The 17,710-nt window shown below is 48.2% G+C and overlaps 1 protein-coding gene across 2 annotated transcripts in view; it reads right to left on the bottom strand.

The window, feature by feature from the left end:
- Nucleotides 1–17,710, bottom strand: part of LOC121081254 — a 198,565-nt gene that overhangs the window by 2,576 nt on the left and 178,279 nt on the right. The window lies entirely within an intron of this gene.

Genomic DNA, 17,710 nt, shown 5'->3' with positions numbered 1-17,710 from the left:
GGATGGGGAGAGGATCGGAAGGGTGAAAGTGAGAAAACCACGGGCTGAGATAAAGGCAGTTCAATAGGTGAAGCAAAAGCCGCTCACACAAGCAAAGGAAAACTGGGAATTCGTCCACCACGTCCCATGGGCAGGAGGGGTTCGGCCACCACCAGGAGAGCAGGGCTCCAGCACGCGGAACGGGGACTTGGGAAGAGAAACACCATCACTCTGAATGTCCCCCCTCTCCTCCTTCTTCCCCCAGCTTTATCTGCTGAGCGTGGTGCCATATGGTGTGGGACATCCCTTGGGCCAGTGTCCCCCCCAGCTCCCTGTGCCCCCAGCCCGCTCGCTGTGGGGTGGCTGAGGAGCAGCAAAGCCCTGGGCGCTGTGTGAGTGCTGCTCGGCAGTAACGAAACCACCCCTGTGGGATCAGCGCTGCTTCCAGCACAAATCCAGAACGCAGCCTCCTGCGAGCTACTGTGAGGAACATTAACTCTACCCCAGCCCAAACCAGCACACAAGTATAAATATCACTTAAGAGTAAGATTTAAAAAACCCCATAATTATATCGCTATTGCCTCTCATACAGTCACATTCTGACTAGTTTAAAGCAGCTTTATGGCACTACAGTCTGTTCCTCCCTTACTGAGCCAGCTATAGCAATACTCAGCACTTTCATACAAATAAGTTTCCACAACTGCCACCAAACCCCAGCATTAAACCTGTGTAGCTTCAGCGCGCACACAAACCTATCGTATGTGCCTTTAAAAACCTCTTCGCAGTACATTGAACATAGCTGCATATGCCTACTTCCCCCAAAATGCTTGAATGTTTTACTTCCACTAATTTCTGAGGGTTTGAGTCCCTTGCTGCACACCTAGTAAAACTATTTAGGGATCTGAGACTGTAATTGATTTTTTTTTTTTGATCTGGGCCATAAGTATTTTTGAAAATCCCTCCACGTATGAACAATGGCTTTTAAAAAGAGGTCATGCAACCAAATTGCTTTGAACTCTAATAACATTTAAGCCTCTAAACTCTTTAGGCTTATTTTAAAATGCAGCCATGAAGTTTAGATTATTTTAACCTAAGAAGAATTGGAAGTAAACTATTGAAAACCGCACCCTTCCTAGTACTGAGCACGTATATTAAGAGGGGAAAGCAAAAGCAGCTATAAATAAAAAAGTGACATGTAAAGTTTGATTTTTTTAAGCAGAAAAATCAATACATTAATGATGAGTAACTAATTAGGTGTATTAAAATTCTTCTGGTTTCAATAATCGAATGTGCCGTCAGGCATTGATGAAGCTTAGGCTTATATACCATGCAACATTTAGATTTTAGAACATTTGTGTTAAAGGGGGAAAAACTGACCATTTACAAAATAGCCTATCAAGGTCAAGTGCCAAATTCATCATAAGGAAGACGTTTTCATGCTGAGGGTGGTGAGGGACTGGCACAGGTTGCCCAGAGAGGTGGTGGGTGCCCCATCCCTGGAAACATTCAAGGCCAGGTTGGACGGGGCTCGGAGCAAGCTGATCCAGTGGAAGATGTCCCTGCTCATGGCAGGGAGTTGGACTAGATGGGCTTTAAAGGTCCCTTCCAACACAAAGCACTCTGTGATTCTATGATCTTTGAGCAGAGAGACCTCTCCTTCACCCCGCCACTGCAGCACTGCACAGGCAACTTGGTCAATGGGCAATAGACCTGTGGGTTTGCCCAGCACCTTGCACAGCCCAGCCCCACGAACCGGGCATCGCAGCCCTGGTGGACAGAAACCACCAGGCACAGGGGTGCTGAGCACAAGTATTTCCCCTAGTCTTCAAAAATCAAGCTGGTTTTTATCCACTGGTGGTGACATGCCTTGGCACAGGCTTGTAGAGCCCGCTGCAGAAAGGCAGTTAACGTGAGACCTCCCTCCAGCCCGCCGCGGCGGCTCGTAGCCAGACCTGAACTGTGGGAAGGCTCTTTGCGCTGTGTTTCAACTGGCCACACCTGGAAAATTTCAGAGAAATGGTTTTTTGCTTTTACCAGCGCACTTTGGCGAGACAAAAATTGGCCCCTCTGCTGCTGCGATTCACGTTGCTGCGATTTCTGGAAGGGCAAGGGCCGGGCTGCTAAGTCCACATTGTAGTTGGCACCGATTTTGTGCCGTGGGGAATTTAATCAACTCCTAAGGAAATGCTACCACCCAATAACTTACACAGTTAAAAGGAATATAAACACCAATGTGCCATGAAGATCAGTGTACGGGACTCCTCTACGTGGCATTCGGGGTGGTCTTTGGGGTGCAGCACTATGAAGTCAAATTTCCAGCAACGATTTGGCCATGCCTACCCTGCACTGAGTGATTTTGACTAATACTGATCCTTAGACTCCTCAGTTCTCCAACATACACACTAGCATACACAATGTTAGGTCTCCGAATTAGGAAAAAAAAAATATTGCCCATTTTCTTAACCATTAAAAAAATTCTTATTCGTATGTAACGGTTTCTGGGTTTTCTCTCCTCCCTCCCCTTTGCTTGCTGATACTGTCATCCTTCTCCCTTTGGTGCTATTTCAGTATGAAACAGACTGATTTCAATTTAATTTAAGAATGAAAAAGCACACATTTAATAAAGTTTACGGGTACTGAGAGGCTGTGCTCTCTTTTTGCTGGCGGCAGCAACCTGGAAAGAATGGGCAAGTTTATGAAAAAAGGGGAAAACACAGAATTACCCACTTGTGTCTGATTTTAGTCTCCTAAACCTAACACGCTCCACAGCAGCTGGGGGGGCTCTGCTAGCTGGGAACTCCCCAGCGGCATCGTTGGCATCCTTTCCATGACCTCTTATCTCCCACTTCATGTTTCTCCAGCAACCTTCATGTCATACTCCTTTCTTTAGATTGGGAAAAAGAAATACACATGCAAAATCAGGTCTTTGTGGCTCCCCGCCCCCCCCTCCCACCCTTAGCTGCCGCTGGCCCCACCACGTCCCCAGCGTTTCGCCACCAAGTCTGATGAATTCCTGCTTCCCCCGACCTGGCGGGAGAGGAACGAGCCCAACTCACGGTGTATTGCGTGAAACCCGAGGTGGAAGCAGTTCACCAAGAAATATATACAGCGGAGCAGCCCCCAGATATCAGGTTTTCTGTGTGGTCAAGTAAAGTGATATTCTATTTACTTTTTTAGATGTATAAACAGATTAAGTCCCAGGGAAAATATGCTCCCAAACTTCATAATATTTTATTAAACCGCTGAAGTTTAATATAATCTTTTGGCTTCCACAGAAAAATTTTCCATTTCTTTTCTGAGCACCTTTGATTTTATTTTCTTTTAATTACCGTTATCCGGAGTTAACAATGTGGGTTTTGCACTCCACCCAGCAAGGACTATCCAGATTAGAAGTGGGGAATTTTGCTGAAATACAGAAATATCTATGTGGTGGTAAGAAGTCAACGACGCCTGGCCGGAAAACTCTGGAGAAGCCAATGTGCAGAATGAATTCCCCTCCACCAGGCAATAACAAGGCTGCATTCCTCAATTCATAGTATTTATTACCTAAGACATTGGCCAGCCGTGGCTTTTGAAAAAAAATATTATACCTCCTTCATCTTTCGCCTGTCCACACCGCTGCGCGGGGGCTGGCGCGCTGCTCAAGCTCACTCCATCCCGGAGGCAGCGCGGCTCATGGCTCCGTGGGGAAAGCTCTCATTCATTCAGGTCCAACGCTGCCCTCGGGCTCAGTACCACACCATGGGAATGCAGCCTCGGATGCGTCATCCATCCGGGTGGGAAATTGCTAGTGAAGTCCAACACCGTGCTGAGCCTCGAGCACACCGCTTGGCCTGGGATCTTCCAAATCGGATGACCAGAGATGTCCTAGGGACAGCCCGGCTTGTGGTGAAAGCAGCTGGGAGCCATGCAGAGCTCTTCAGGAAGGACTCAGCACCTGCGTTTCAGCATTGTTAAACAGGAATAACAACAGTAATCATAATCTCACAGTTTGTGGGACAACGGTGTAGCTTCTGGAGGCCAAATTCGGTGGGGCATGCTACCCGAGGTCCTCAGTGCAGCAGAGGAACTTCAGATGCAGCTTATCAGACGCAAGGACGTCTCCCTTGCCAAACTGCTGCTATTTCCCCTCCCGCATCTCGGAACAGTCCTGGTGACGGAGGGTCTTTCTTCACAGACACACCAGCATCTGGCCTCTGCGAGTCCTTCCAGTATCACTGGGGCAACAGTGATGCTGTAGACAGGATTAGACCTGCTTGGCCACGGTTTCTCCAGCTCATTTCTTTTGTTCTTTTCACCAACAGCTGTGATTTAGGGCATGTGAGCAACATCTAAAGGAAATGACTGAGAGGTATTGGCTGGGGAGCACTTACCTTCCCCTGTACAGGGCTTATGGAACAGAATCAATAGATTTTCTATACTGCTTACCGCTGGAGACCCCCCATGGCTGGGTACAGAAGGGATGGCAATGGAGTGAAAAAATTCTCCTGAGAAGGGCAAGTTTAAGAGCACAGAGGAAAGCAGCCGAATGCATCTTATTGACAGGGCAAATGCAGGCAGGAATCTAATTACCTGCCTGTGCGCACGCTGCCTCGTCAGCAGCTCACTGGGCTTTGCCAGGGCCCCAGTGGCTTCCCGGGTCCCACGGCTCCAGGGTGCATGGAGGTGTGTGTGCTCCCACCCCAGCTCCCCTCCGCCCACCGGGGCAGGCTCCGGCAAGGGGCAGGGCTGGGGGGCAGGGGAGGGCATCCGTATCAGTGCGGCATCGGTTCAGAGCAGCAGGGGATTTGCTGGATTGCCAGAAGCCATTTCCTACTGTTTTGTGGGGTTTTTTTAATCAGCTCTTCTGACTAAAAGAGCCTATCTGCTAAGCTCGGAGAGGGTCTGCTGTCCAAGGTAAAGCCACAGCCCAGGAGCCCGATTCAGGGGCACATCAGACACACTCCAGCCACCTGCCATGGGAATTCTGAAGACAGAACCAACGACATCACTACAGCACGATTTAAAACACCTCACTGTGGTTCCCTGTAAATCAAAACCAGTACTGGCCTGAGACCGAACTCCTCTGTTTTCCACAATGAGAAGATTCAAGGTTAAATGAAGAAATTATTTGTGTGGCTACCCATGTGAGTTGCTTGGTAGGGCTGGGGCTCAGGACATGGCCAGCTCTGCCCCTGTAAACTGATATCGCCCCTGTAGGTCCTGGTTAGCCAGAGGTGCTGTGTGAGCCCGCCCTGGTCCGCAGGTACCCTGGCTGGCACAAGCTGTGCCGCCTGGAGCAGACGCTCATGTAGGAGGCATCTGGAAGATGTTGCCGGTGTAGTAATTGACTGCACATATTCATCATCACATCTGCCATCAGGATCATACCTGGGCTTTTACTGCCACAGAAAAGCATATTAGTGGAAGATTTGACCAGTGTCCAGCCGGAGCCCAGCCCTGGCCGCAGCACCTGGCATGGCCAGATGCTGGGTGTGGATCCTGCGTCCCTGAAACAGAAGCCATGGCTCATTTTCCAGGCAGTGTGGGAATGTCCATCCAAAGGCAGAGTCTCATGCTTCAACCGCCTAAACCCCTCTCAGACACAACGTGCCCCAGAGCTGGGGTGCTCACGGGGAGCTCACGGGGTCTGTGCTGCACACTGGACCCTCGGTGCTCCGGAAGGAAATGCCACGGAGCCTGCCCGGACACAACCACTGCCCGGCCAAACTGGCCAGGGGAATTCATCCTGGTGTGACACCCCTTATTTTACCAGCCTTACTGAAGAGAAAACTGTCATATGCTTCTACTTTTCAAGGAGCTGAGTTGTCCTTTAGATAGCAGCTGACAGCATAAATATACATGAGAAACAGGTTTTTAGTTCCTGAAAAATGTCTAAAAAATGTAAACAATTCTCAAGTCATATGGGGATAAACAGTCAGAATTTCAATATTGTTTATAGTTTAACAAACCAAGTCGTTTGGGTTCAGTCAAGCCAAGCATTTTGGATAGATAGTTTTTAAACATTTGGTTTCAATTCTCCCAAACCTTTAGCAAAGAAGCCCCATTCATGTTATACTTAGCTTACAATTCCAAATGAAAAGTATTATGGACTAGAAAACCGGATCTTTCCATTTTCAAAAAAGAAATGGCCTCAGATATTAGACCATCTTGGAAGACCCTTTCAGAAAAAGAAAACCCAAAAACATTCAGTCAAGAAGCTTATTGAAGCTGATCTTCTCCTGCTTAAAGTTTCTGTTTTGTTGAATTACTACTTTGTTTTGCTTGACAACCAAGAATACTCTATAAAAAAGAAAAAAACATAATTGTGACAAGTAGCATTTGTCAGCCTGAGAGCAAAAGCGTTCCCTCCTAGCCCAGCCCTTCGCCCAGCAGCATGCACTGCAGCATCCCTCCCCAGCACCGGCCCCGCTCCCTGCGCAGACGCCCTGCAACTGGGCACAGTGGAAAACAGAGTTCTTCAATTTCCTCTTTGCATTAGAGTTCATTAGGAAAAATCCAGAGGCCCCTCATTGAGCAACGTCTGCATTTGCATGTCTTCTGTGGATTTTAAATTATATTTTCCTGTAGGGTTGTTTTTGTTGGGTTTTTTTTTTTTTTTCCTTCTCGTGTGTCTTTCCTGCACCACTGATGCTGGACTCCTTCGCTCACCATTAATTCCTGAAATAATTTTTTTCACTGCTGTCACTGTCTCTCAGCTGGATGGCTCACAGAAATATAATTTGCTAGTTCTGTTGTTAGGAAATTATCCATTTAAGCTATTTGTTGGTATTAGTGATTACTCAGTCAAATTACACGGCAGTACTCCCATTCCCAGGCTGGATAAGACATCTCTTGGGAGGAAAGAAGGAGAAAATAGTTACTAACAAACTTGCATTTTGGACGCTTCACTGCCCCTCCTATAATCCATCGGATTGGATAGTTTCTTAAGACAGTATTTACTGTTAACCATTTGTAAACACCAAATTCTACTTTGTGATTGCATTCATGGAAATACCTGCAGATCTGGACTTTAAAAATTTTGAACTCACCTCTGTAACCATTCTTAAGTACAGCCACCAAGGGCTGGGATAAATAATGCAAAGGAAGACCAGGAAGAGGAAGAACTGCAAACACTAAACCATGCAACATTCGGATAGAGGTTTGCAACTTCTGCCTCAAATCCGCCCGTGAAATCCATGGCTGTGCCTGCCTGGTGGCAGAGGCTCGCTGTTACTGATGGTTTCACAAAAGTAGAATTCAGAGACCATGACAAAAATTGAAGCCAAGTTTTGTATGAGCCTGTCCTTGGCATCAAATCCTTGCCCTCTGAATGCACAAAGAAGGGATTCTGCACTTTTCTTCCTAAATGTCCCAAAAGACAACGAAGTTGGGCACTCACAGTGCTGCGAAGCGCCCAGCAGCCAGAGAGCCCTGCGCGAGGCACCCCATCCCTGCCAGACCGAGGAAGGTTCGATCAACACTTTTATCAGGCTTTGGACAAGAAAATAAAGAGTTAAACCCCTCCTCCAAGCCTGTGGCGCCTGTTAAAGTACCTGATTTCCAACAAAGCATGAGTGGGAACTGAATCATTTTTCACTGCTGTGTAGGGGGCCAATGTGCCCCCAAACGCCCGGCTATGGGAAGGGGCTCCGTGGGCTCACAAGCCCACCTGCCTATCCTCCACCGTCATGGCCTAACATGCCCTAAACATGCTCCAGATCTCCACCCTGCCTTTTCCTTCCTTCCCCAAGGGCCCTATCTCCCCATTCGCTTCCCAGCAGCATCCTGCTTCCCTGGCTGAGTACTGGCTGTCAGGAATGTTTCTGCTTGTCTCCACCCCTACAAGGCCCTCGGTAGCTTGTGCACCCACCAGGAAAACCCACCACAAACAAGCTGTTAGTTCTGCACAGCCCTTTAGCGATGCTGGCTGTTCCCAGCCCAGAGCCACGCTGCTCGCGGGGAATGCAGAACTGCATATTCCCAGCCCTTGCAAAGCTGTCCACTGCCTGAGACCATCCAGGATGCAGATGGGAAAGCAAATTAATTGGCAGACTGTGAGGCATCACCGGTGAACAGCAAGGGAGGCCAATTGCCCCTTGCCTGGATCCGTTTCCTTCTCGCAGGAGTATTTTGGCTTGTCTTCCTTTATCTGCTGGCTGATTCAGGGGAGGATGCAGGAGAAGCAGGAGAAGGACAAGATCTGAGTCAGTCATCCCCAGCCCCTTCTGCCCTGGAATGGCAGCACTGAGGCCGAACAAAGAGCCAAACAGAACAGCCTACTACTTGTTTTCCTCCAAAGGACCTCATGGTCTCACAGGCAACATATTACTTCAGGATATAGTCGTTGTCCTCTGATCCAGATTTCCTAGACAGACATGGGTGTGAGTTTGTGCACAAGCAGGGGTGTTCGTGTGGGAGACTGGAGCACTTTGAGCCTTGGCAAGCCCTCTGCACATCAGAGAGTTACTGGTCTGAAATACAGAGGAGGCAACAGAAAAAAAAGACTCCCAGATGTTGTACTTGACTTTCTATCAGGCTCTTTGCTACCTGTGTGGCCCTGGCAGAGCACCGGGGCTTCTTGGATGCGAGCTCCCGTGCTCCTGTTGGATCCATCCCGAGATAGGGAGCTGGCTGGTGGTCAGAGAGGAGAAGCCAAGCTGCAGCTATTCCCTCCCTCCGCTCCCAACCCGTGGGCTGTGGTCCAGTATCTCTGCTGAGAGAAGGAAAGAAGTTTTTTTACTGATTAAATGAAATAAAGTTTTAAGGGATGAAAGGGAAGATTCAACGGAGCTGCAGGTGGGGAGACACTGAGTAACTGGAGTGCAGAAGATACTTCTATGAGGCTTGCTGTTGCAGAAATGTTATTTGTCCTTCGCACCCCTTCTCTGCTCCATTCCCAGCTTGGCCTTGGAGCACTGTGGCTTTTCCACCCCCTCCTCCCTCTCAGCCCCTCTCCCCAGGCACACCCACATCATCTCTGGGCACTGGCAAGCACCAGCCATCACGCTCGGCAGAGCTGCCCGCACACACTGCTCAGTAAAGGAAAGCGAATAGTTCTCCCAGTTATGGGTTTTGGGGATTTTTGTGCTCAGCCCTTGGCCACCATCCTTTCCTGTACCAACCACCCAAACCCAGAATTAATCAAATGAATGAGCTTCAGAACATAAGAATTACTCTCTGGTTTTATAATCCCAGTTCCAATTTATCAGCATAAAACCGATCAGTTTCCTTTGGCTAGTCCCCGTTGGAAACTCCTTTTCCAAGTTCTCCTTCCCTTCCAGCACCACCACACCCATCTCCAACCAGAAATGACACCAAGAAGTCCTGCAACCATCCATACACACAGGATGTAGCTCCATCCTCAGCCTTAGCATTAGGCACTTTGCACCATGGTCAATTGGAAACAGAGACACTGAATCATCCTCCTTTTCTTTTTATATTACATCCCACAAGCACTGAAATGCAGCCAAGTTTGGGAGGTATCGGTAGCTTGGTGGACAGCTGATCTTTGTGAAGCGATATGCAAGCCAGCTCAGGAGAATACTGTATTCCAAGGCAACCGAAGCATATTTCTGTTTTTACATCAAATTCGCTGCTACCTTTTGGCAGAAGGTTCTCTGTACATAAGGTCTTGTTTGAAGATTCACGCTCTTGGCATCCTTGTGCTCTGTTTAGGTGCTGCAGAACTCTTTCAAGGCTGCAAGAGTTTGTGCATCATCCACATCAAACTACATCAAGTATAGCAAGATCCTGGTCACTTCTGACCCATTCTCCATGCTATCAAGCAGAGCTGAGGCCCATCCCCACCTCTTGCATTCAGCCAAGAGTGTGCTTCAGGTGAGACACTGATGGTCACCAAAGCCCCATTTGTGCATCTCCAGAGGTTTCTCCAGTATTTGAGTACCTCCCAAAATCATGCCAGATGTGTTCACTTCTAGGGACGGACACACACGCAGACCAGGCACATTTACCACTCTGCTGTTTATCTGTATCCAACCCCTTTTGTCCTCCCAGAACACACGCTGGTTATTACTACAGGAGTGCCATACCACTTCAAACCTCAAATGCCTTCTCCAATACCAGGGGCTCCTAGACATCCTCCCTTTTCTCAACTTTGCCAGCTTTAAAAGAGTTTTCATCACTAGCCAGCAGTGGTTTTCACCACTAACCGTTGGGGTAGCTTCCCATACAAGGTATCCAGAATTTAGGTTGGGTCCTGTCTGTGAGGTCCTAGGCATCTCCACACTTTGAGATGTAGGCTGAAAAGCTGGAGGAGGATTCAGAGAAGACCCATGCGAATGGCTGAAGCCCTGGAAAGCCCTGGAAATCCTACCATGAGTGAAGGAGCCAAGCAAAATCTACGTAGCTTAACAGCAACCTTTTCTCAGTCTGTAAGAGAAGAAATCCAAGACCTACAACGATCTGAGCTTGGACCAGTGCCTTTGGTCACTCATTTAGGTGCCTAAGTTTGATCATCTCAATCTGGGTTTAATCACCCTCTGTTGGCTAGCTGTGCTGTGGAATATGAATTAATTCTTCTATTTCTACCTCACAGTCTGAGACTTAATAGATGTAAATGACTTTACTCTGCAAAAAACAAACGATGGGGTTACTGGGAGAATAATTCCCACCCATGGGCCCTAAGACTGCAAGACAGGCAGTCAAATAAAAGAGTAAATACAGCTTTCTGAAAAGAAATCTCAAAAAATAACTCTTGCCTCTAAGTCTCTGACTGTGGCATCGTTTTACAGAGGGGATTCCTACACGGGGTACTTAAAGACAGGCATTCCAACAAGGATAACCGAGGGGACAATGAAGTAGTGGCACTGGGCCAGGGCCAGCCACCGGTGCCTTTCCTCCTGGGGTCCTGTGATGGTGCCACAGCTGTGACCAGTGGGGATGGACAGAATTCCTTCACCATAATCTAACGCTTCTGGGCTCCTCCATGCGCTGGGACCAGCCCTTCCCTCCTTGCCTTTGCACTCATTGAAAATGCTGTCCAGGATTGTACTCAGCAAAGCTTTGGAGCTGAGGTCTGGTCCATGCCATGGATCACTAACAGGATGCTCTCTGCAGGAACACTTGCTTCATCAGCTGTCAAAGCCCTGAATGTATCAAATGAGTGTCATTATCTTCATAAAGCCAAGTGCCAAAACTTCTATCAGCTGCTAACCTGAGAGGAACCAGAGGTATTTAAAGGCACCTTGGGATGACAGTGACAAGATGGCATCCATTCATTCTGCACATCTCTGGGAACCTAAAAAAGCTTCTTTTGTGTCTGGTTGTGGAACAAGACAAATGCAACGCTTCTGGCACACAGTAACAGTCTGCCTCCCATCATGTACAGAGAGGAAGGGGGCCCCAGGCAACCATCAGTAGAGTATCAGGCCAAATACTCTCTCCTTGTTTTCCTACCTGCCTGTCCCCATCTCCTACTCCTTCACTTTACCATTTTGAGGCTCAGGACCTACAGCAACTGGATTTCAGCAATCGCTCCTTGGTGCTATCACAGTAGGAACCTTCATACCCAGAGGAGCTCAGTGTTCAGCTGCTCCATAGGGCTGGGACACAGTGCAGCTGGGATTTTCAGAGGGGCTGGTGGGACTGTGAGCTGCTGCTGACTCTGAAGAGGAAGGACCAGGGGATCTGTGTCTCCCTGGAAGGTTTTCTGTTTCCACAGAGGGCTTTCAAAAACATTTCTAAGGAGTGCCATTTCTAAGGAGAAAAACCACCTTTTCAGCTACAAAATGTACCCCTGGAGATCCAACAAGCTGGGGTCTGGCTAGGTTTTATTTAGTTATGTATTTTGCCACAGCCAAAGAAGTAAAATGTCTATTTGTGGGTAATAAAGCCAGACAGATGCCTCCTGCACGCAAACAGCCAGTGCCTCTGAGACAAGAGGCTCTAAATAAATAATCAACAAATCCTAGAACTGAATGCACAGTTGCTATTTGCATCATAAATAAATGAGGAGGCTTTTATTTACTCATTCTGGGGGCAGAGCACATAACAGAGGAGCTCCTCGGAGCTCCTACGCCAGAGATTGTCATTACTTCAGCACAACCATTTGGTTCCCACCAGCTGTTGGCTCCTGTGCTGCTCTTCAGGAGATGCACAGCTCACCAGTGAGAAGAACAAACACAAGGTTTCCATCACCACGGAGTGCTGAACTCCCTGCTACCCTCTCTCAGCGTGGCACTGGTGGGGTGGGGAGGACACAGAGCCAGTGCCCAGGGACACAGCTGAGCCACAACTGTCATGCTAGCCAGGGAGGTGGAGGCTGGAGGCTCCATCACACCAGGAAGGTCTCTAGATCCACCAAAAGACAGCCAGGTTTGTCAATATTAGAGACATCTCACCTGATGGTAAACCATCCTCCTTTCATGGTTCCGTGGGAGCACTCATACAAGAAATGGGTACGTTCTTCTCACTACCAAAGCTAGAGGAAATAATTTTCCATCAGGAAGCCATTGCACAGTTTGAGAAGGCCATGCTTTGGGCAGCACTAGGACAAGGAGCAGCCCAGAAGAAAATCAGGTTTTCTGATCAAGATAAACAGTCCTACAGTGGTGGAGAAAGCCCCAGAACTCCATGAAATGTTTCAAGAAATAGAAAAACTCTACCAAAAAATATCAAACTGGAAAATTTCAGTTTCACAAGACGCTTTCTACAGAAGACACCTGCTCAGTACCTCCTTTCTCCCCACAAATTTCACTTGGGAATGCAGCAAACCACCAGCTGCTCTTTGTCTGAAGGAAATCCTCTATCCACCATCACTCCTCAGGATCAAATCTGCCCATGGACAAGCAACTACAGTGAAACTGCACCAGTCTTGCAAACAGGGGCAGGAGCTTGAGTGCTGATAACCAGCATTCGGCGTGTCATTCAACAAAAGCCAGATCAAACCAGAAAGAAGAAGGGAAGAATTCCCATTTCTTTTCCTTAATATCCCCAAAACGAGGAAAACAGTTAGTGCCGTTTCTAAGGAGAAAAACCACCTTTTCAGCTACAAAATGCACCCCTGGAGATCCAACAAGCTGGGGTCTGGCTAGGTTTTATTTAGTTATGTATCAAGTGTTATTGATCCATTTGCTTCAAGCAAACCAGCAAGCGGTGAAACCTTTTGTGCTCTTTATATCCTGAAAATTGTGTTTTTTCCTTTTTGGGTTTGGGGATGACAAACAGCCAGAGCTCAGGGAGGCTCAGATCATACACATGCACCTTGACCCCATCCGTCAGCTGCAACAGCATCCAGAGCCTGCACTTCTCTTCTGGCTTATTAATAAAACACAACCTGGTTGTGTTTTATAAACACAATAATAAATACATGTAATAAAACACACACAGGGAGGTCCCATCCCTGGACATCACGGTGGCTCCATGCCTTTTCGCTGGCACAAGGAGGCCGACACGTGGGCAAGAGAAACTGTAGCACAGAGCCAGGAACTGAATTCAAGCCTCACATCCGAAGTGCAAGGTCTCCTTTCCCCATGCATCACTGTCCTGCAACTTCACGTGCATCTTTGGTGACAGAAGGCAGCCAGTCCTGAGCAGGTGCAACAGAACATCATGTGGAAGCCCAAACCAGACCCTTTAGGAACAATTTCTCTCCAAATAAGTTTATTATCTCATCACTAACCTAGCTGTCTATTCACACAGCTATTGTATCAGCCATCTGATAGCCAAAATGCATTTCTATGCTTGAACGGTTCATTGCAGCATTTGTATTTCTAATGTAGCTGTGAGAAGACCACGGCTTTGTGCACTGATCCCACTGAGATGGTCTCCTCCTCTGCCTCCACACAGGGGGTACCTTGGTCTAAATGGTCCCAGCAAGAAAGGCCCATTGCCAGCCTCAGATTTGGTGCTAAGATTTACACCTCTTTCCTACAGGAATGTGAGCTGCTCTAGCACTCATCGGGCTGGCACCAAACTGCTAATGCTGTTCAAAATTAAGGCTGGTAGAAAAACGTGTCATACAATTTATTTTGCAAAGGAAAAGTAATTTTTTAGTGTGTTTTTTCTTTTTAAAGAAAGTTATTTCCTCTGCCCACACCACCATCACTCAATCTTCTTCCACCCCACTGAAATCATGTCTCATCTTGCAGAGGAAATTTTGATTTTTCATTGGAAAAAAGAGCCAAACAACCCTAAGTGAATTATTTTGGCATGAAGCCGATGGATTTCAGCTCTAACATATTGCCACAATACCTCCAGCATTAAGTACCCCAACCAGGGAACGGCAGCAGGAATACAGCTGCCGTGAGGACGGGCAGCAGCACAGCCAAAGCAAACTGGTTTGGTTTTCCAGTAAAACAAGCCACTTTCCAGCTTACAAAAAAAGTTGGTTTACCTTCTTGTACATGCACATTAGTGTATAGCCTCTTGCTACAGAAGCAGGGTGGGTTTCCTGTAGGACTTGGAGGGTTATTTATTGCCAAGGACAAGTAGATAATTCCACATGGTTAACGCAAGATGCTGCTGGCCCTAGGGGATGAGGTCCTGCCTCTGCCACTGAGTCTCTTAGAGTTGCCTTCACCCCGGCGTACCGTGGCACAGCTCCTGCTGGCTGCAGGAGGGCAGTAGGGGCCCGTAGGGAAAGCAGCATGTACTCACGTGTGCAGCATGGCACAAGTGAGTGTTTCTGAGGCAGGAGGAAGGCTGGCTTGAACTCCTCCAGGGTGCAAGACTTTGCAGCGTTATTGATTGCAACCTTCAACATAGGCTGGGGTTTGTGCAGCTTCCTAGATGGTAACAAAAATCAAGAAAAAGCAAAATTTCACCTGGTGGCACTACCTGTGTCACGGATGGCACATGGGTGATGCATTTCAACCTAAATATTAAAGTTTGGTAGTCCTATAAACAACTGTAAGGAACCTCTGATAATGGGAAATGTCAGGAAACTTAGTAACAACAGAGATTAGCGCCCTGCCTATAGCACATTGTTGCTGCATCCAGCCAGCTTTTTATATATGTCAACAGCTATGTACAAGCTGTGAATAGTTTCCTATCTCCTCTAGCTTTGAGTCTCCAGGAACTTGACTGACTTCCCTAGAACTGTTTTGGATTTACACTGGCTCTGCTGAAATCAGACTTGAACAGCCAAAGCAGACTGAGGCAAGCCAGCCCCACCGCTTGGAAAGCAGAAGAGCCGTGTTGTTGCTTTATGCAATGGGAGGGTAGAGGGAATGCACTTGGGATCTCTCTCTTTCCTTGGCAGAAATCTGCAACCCTCTTCCAGTCTGAGTAGAGCTGTGCTGATTTATGGTGGTGGGGCATCAGGTCCTCTGCTTGCAGCTCCGCAGGATGATGGAGACAGTGCCAATAGCAGGGACCCATCCTGTTTCTGATCCCAGGAAGAATTAACTGCCCAGTTTAAGCAGGAGCAATGGCTTGGTTTTTCCAAACTGGATGGAAGATGAGCACACCACAAAACAGTGGGTCATACAAGGAGCATCTGCTAACAGGTACCCCCCACCCAGCCCCCACTAACCCAGTCTTAGCTGTGGTCTGTGAAGGCAGAGGTGGTTAGCACATCACCTGCTGCCTCGCTGCCTCTTCCACTCACCTTCCCACCACCAAGTCACATCCCTGCCCTTGGCTCCAGGCCCAGCCTTCCCCATCAGGCATGGCATTCTCAAGGGCTCCTCAGGGCATTCCCTAAATCCCCACTAATAGATGGGATTTTGACAGCAACATCGCCTTAAAATCCTCCTGGGTCTCCAAATAATTGTCTATGGTGTTTAGGGCTGCCCTTCTGTATACGATATCTCTAAAAATACACAAAGAAACAAAAGAAATCTGGTCCCCAAACTTTTCAAACAAAAAAATAAATGACGTGATTAATTATTCTGAAAAAGGCTGTTTATAGTTTGGACTCCATAAAACAGAATGCCTGATTTAATACACTATCTGAGAATGTGCTGTTTTTCATTTCAGCACAATCAAGACCTAAATCTGTGTCTCCCTTTCCCTCATCTAAGCTGGAAATGGTTTTATATTCCATCTTGCTTTAAATTATACACATCAAGTTTATAATGGGACACGGTCTATTTTGTTGCCAAAACCTGCTCTGTAAGATCATCTATTAAACTGTATTTATTTTTTATGACAAACAAGAAAAATGACAAAACTGCTACCGAGTGTCTGCTAACGAGGACCAAATGCCTCCCCAGGCACCGTTCTTATTACAGGCATCCGCACAGGAGCTGCATTAACGTCCTCCCACCCACCAGCGATGGCCAAAGGAAGACACGCGGCTTTACAAACCCTGAGATCAGCCCCCGGGGGATTACGGCTCTTGCTGTCTGCACTGGGGTACGAGATCTGGGGTCAGGAGTTGTATCCCAGTGGGATGCAAGCAAGGAAACTCAGCTCTGCTGGAGCAGGAGAAAAACAATTTGAAATAAGGCTATGGTAGAGACCCTGACTGGTGTTCAGCCTCTTGTCTGGGGTCAGGGCGTGGGAAAGCAAGACTGGTGGGAGAACGGTTAAACCTGAGGCTCTGGAGCTGGCAAGTGGGGAGCTGTCAGGGGCACAGGCTCCTCAGCCTGTTCAATCCTCTTCCCGCATCCCCAGCTTCTGGGAATGAGACTCCCCCAAGGCCCGAGGGGGCTGTAGAGACCCCCAGCTGGAGCAAGCCATGGATTTGAGTCCTGATTCTGACCCCCAAGAAACGCTGGCCTAAAAAATTACCTTGAGGAGCACATTGAGCTTGCCAGATGAGCACTGGGCATGGGAAAATATCTTTCGTTCTCTGGGGCTCCACCAGACCCTCAAAACTCTTTTAGCAGCACAGACTTTAGGCAGGACCTTCTGCTACCCAAGAAGATCACCCAATCTGGGTGAAATCAAGCCATACATATCTCAAGATGTTGATCTTCACCTGACCAGAGGGATCTATGGGTCTGTAAACCAACATAAAGACAACCTAACAGTGTCCAACCTGCCTTGGTGCCCTGAAAAAGAGCATTAGGAACCGAGGCCCCGGGAAGCTACGAAGGCAGAGCCATGCAGGGTCAGGGGGCCCCTGCCACCCCCCAGCCCCTCAGGGCTCATTGCCTGCCCTCTGCCAGCAGCACCACCCCAATGCACCCAGTGTAACACCGGTGGGAGCCCATCAGAGTGAGGAGAGGGGTGCACAGGGCTCTGTGACAACGTGTCAACATTTCAGGATCTGGGGCTTTATCAAATTTCTGAAGCTTTCCCTGGCAGCTACCAGAGCAACACAGGAGGGAAGGACCATCTCCAGGGTTCACTGTTCCCCGTGACACACCGTATCATCCTTCCTCTTAACTCATCATGCTCCAGAACAGGTTTTTTTTTTCTCTAAAATGTGCCCAGGCCCCTCCAGTTTTCACCTCAACTGCTTGTCAGCAAAGCAAATGTGACATGGTCCCTCTCCACCCACCTGCTGCTGCTCCTCCGTGCCAGCTCCCCGCTGCTCTGCGCCCCGGCCCCGCAGCACCTTTGCATCCCACCACCAAGCAGGGCAGGGCCGAGGCCATCCCCAGCAGGGTATTCCTTCCTTCCTTCCTTCCTTCCTTCCTTCCTTCCTTCCTTCCTTCCTTCCTTCCTTCCTTCCTTCCTTCCTTCCTTCCTTCCTTCCCCCCCACCCTCAGCTTTTGCATGGCAAAGGAGGGAGCTGCAGGTGAATGCAAAGGCAGCACTCCACCAGCGTGCTCCTCCGCAGGTCACTGGCACAGAGGATGTTGCTTTGACCCAACCACTCTTGACCCTGGTCTAGAAA

The sequence above is a fragment of the Falco naumanni genome, chromosome 1 (genome assembly GCF_017639655.2).
Source record: "Falco naumanni isolate bFalNau1 chromosome 1, bFalNau1.pat, whole genome shotgun sequence".
In the NCBI taxonomy this organism is placed as follows: domain Eukaryota; kingdom Metazoa; phylum Chordata; class Aves; order Falconiformes; family Falconidae; genus Falco; species Falco naumanni.
Note: the sequence above shows the minus strand (reverse complement) of the source record. Positions and strands in the feature narration are given on the sequence as shown.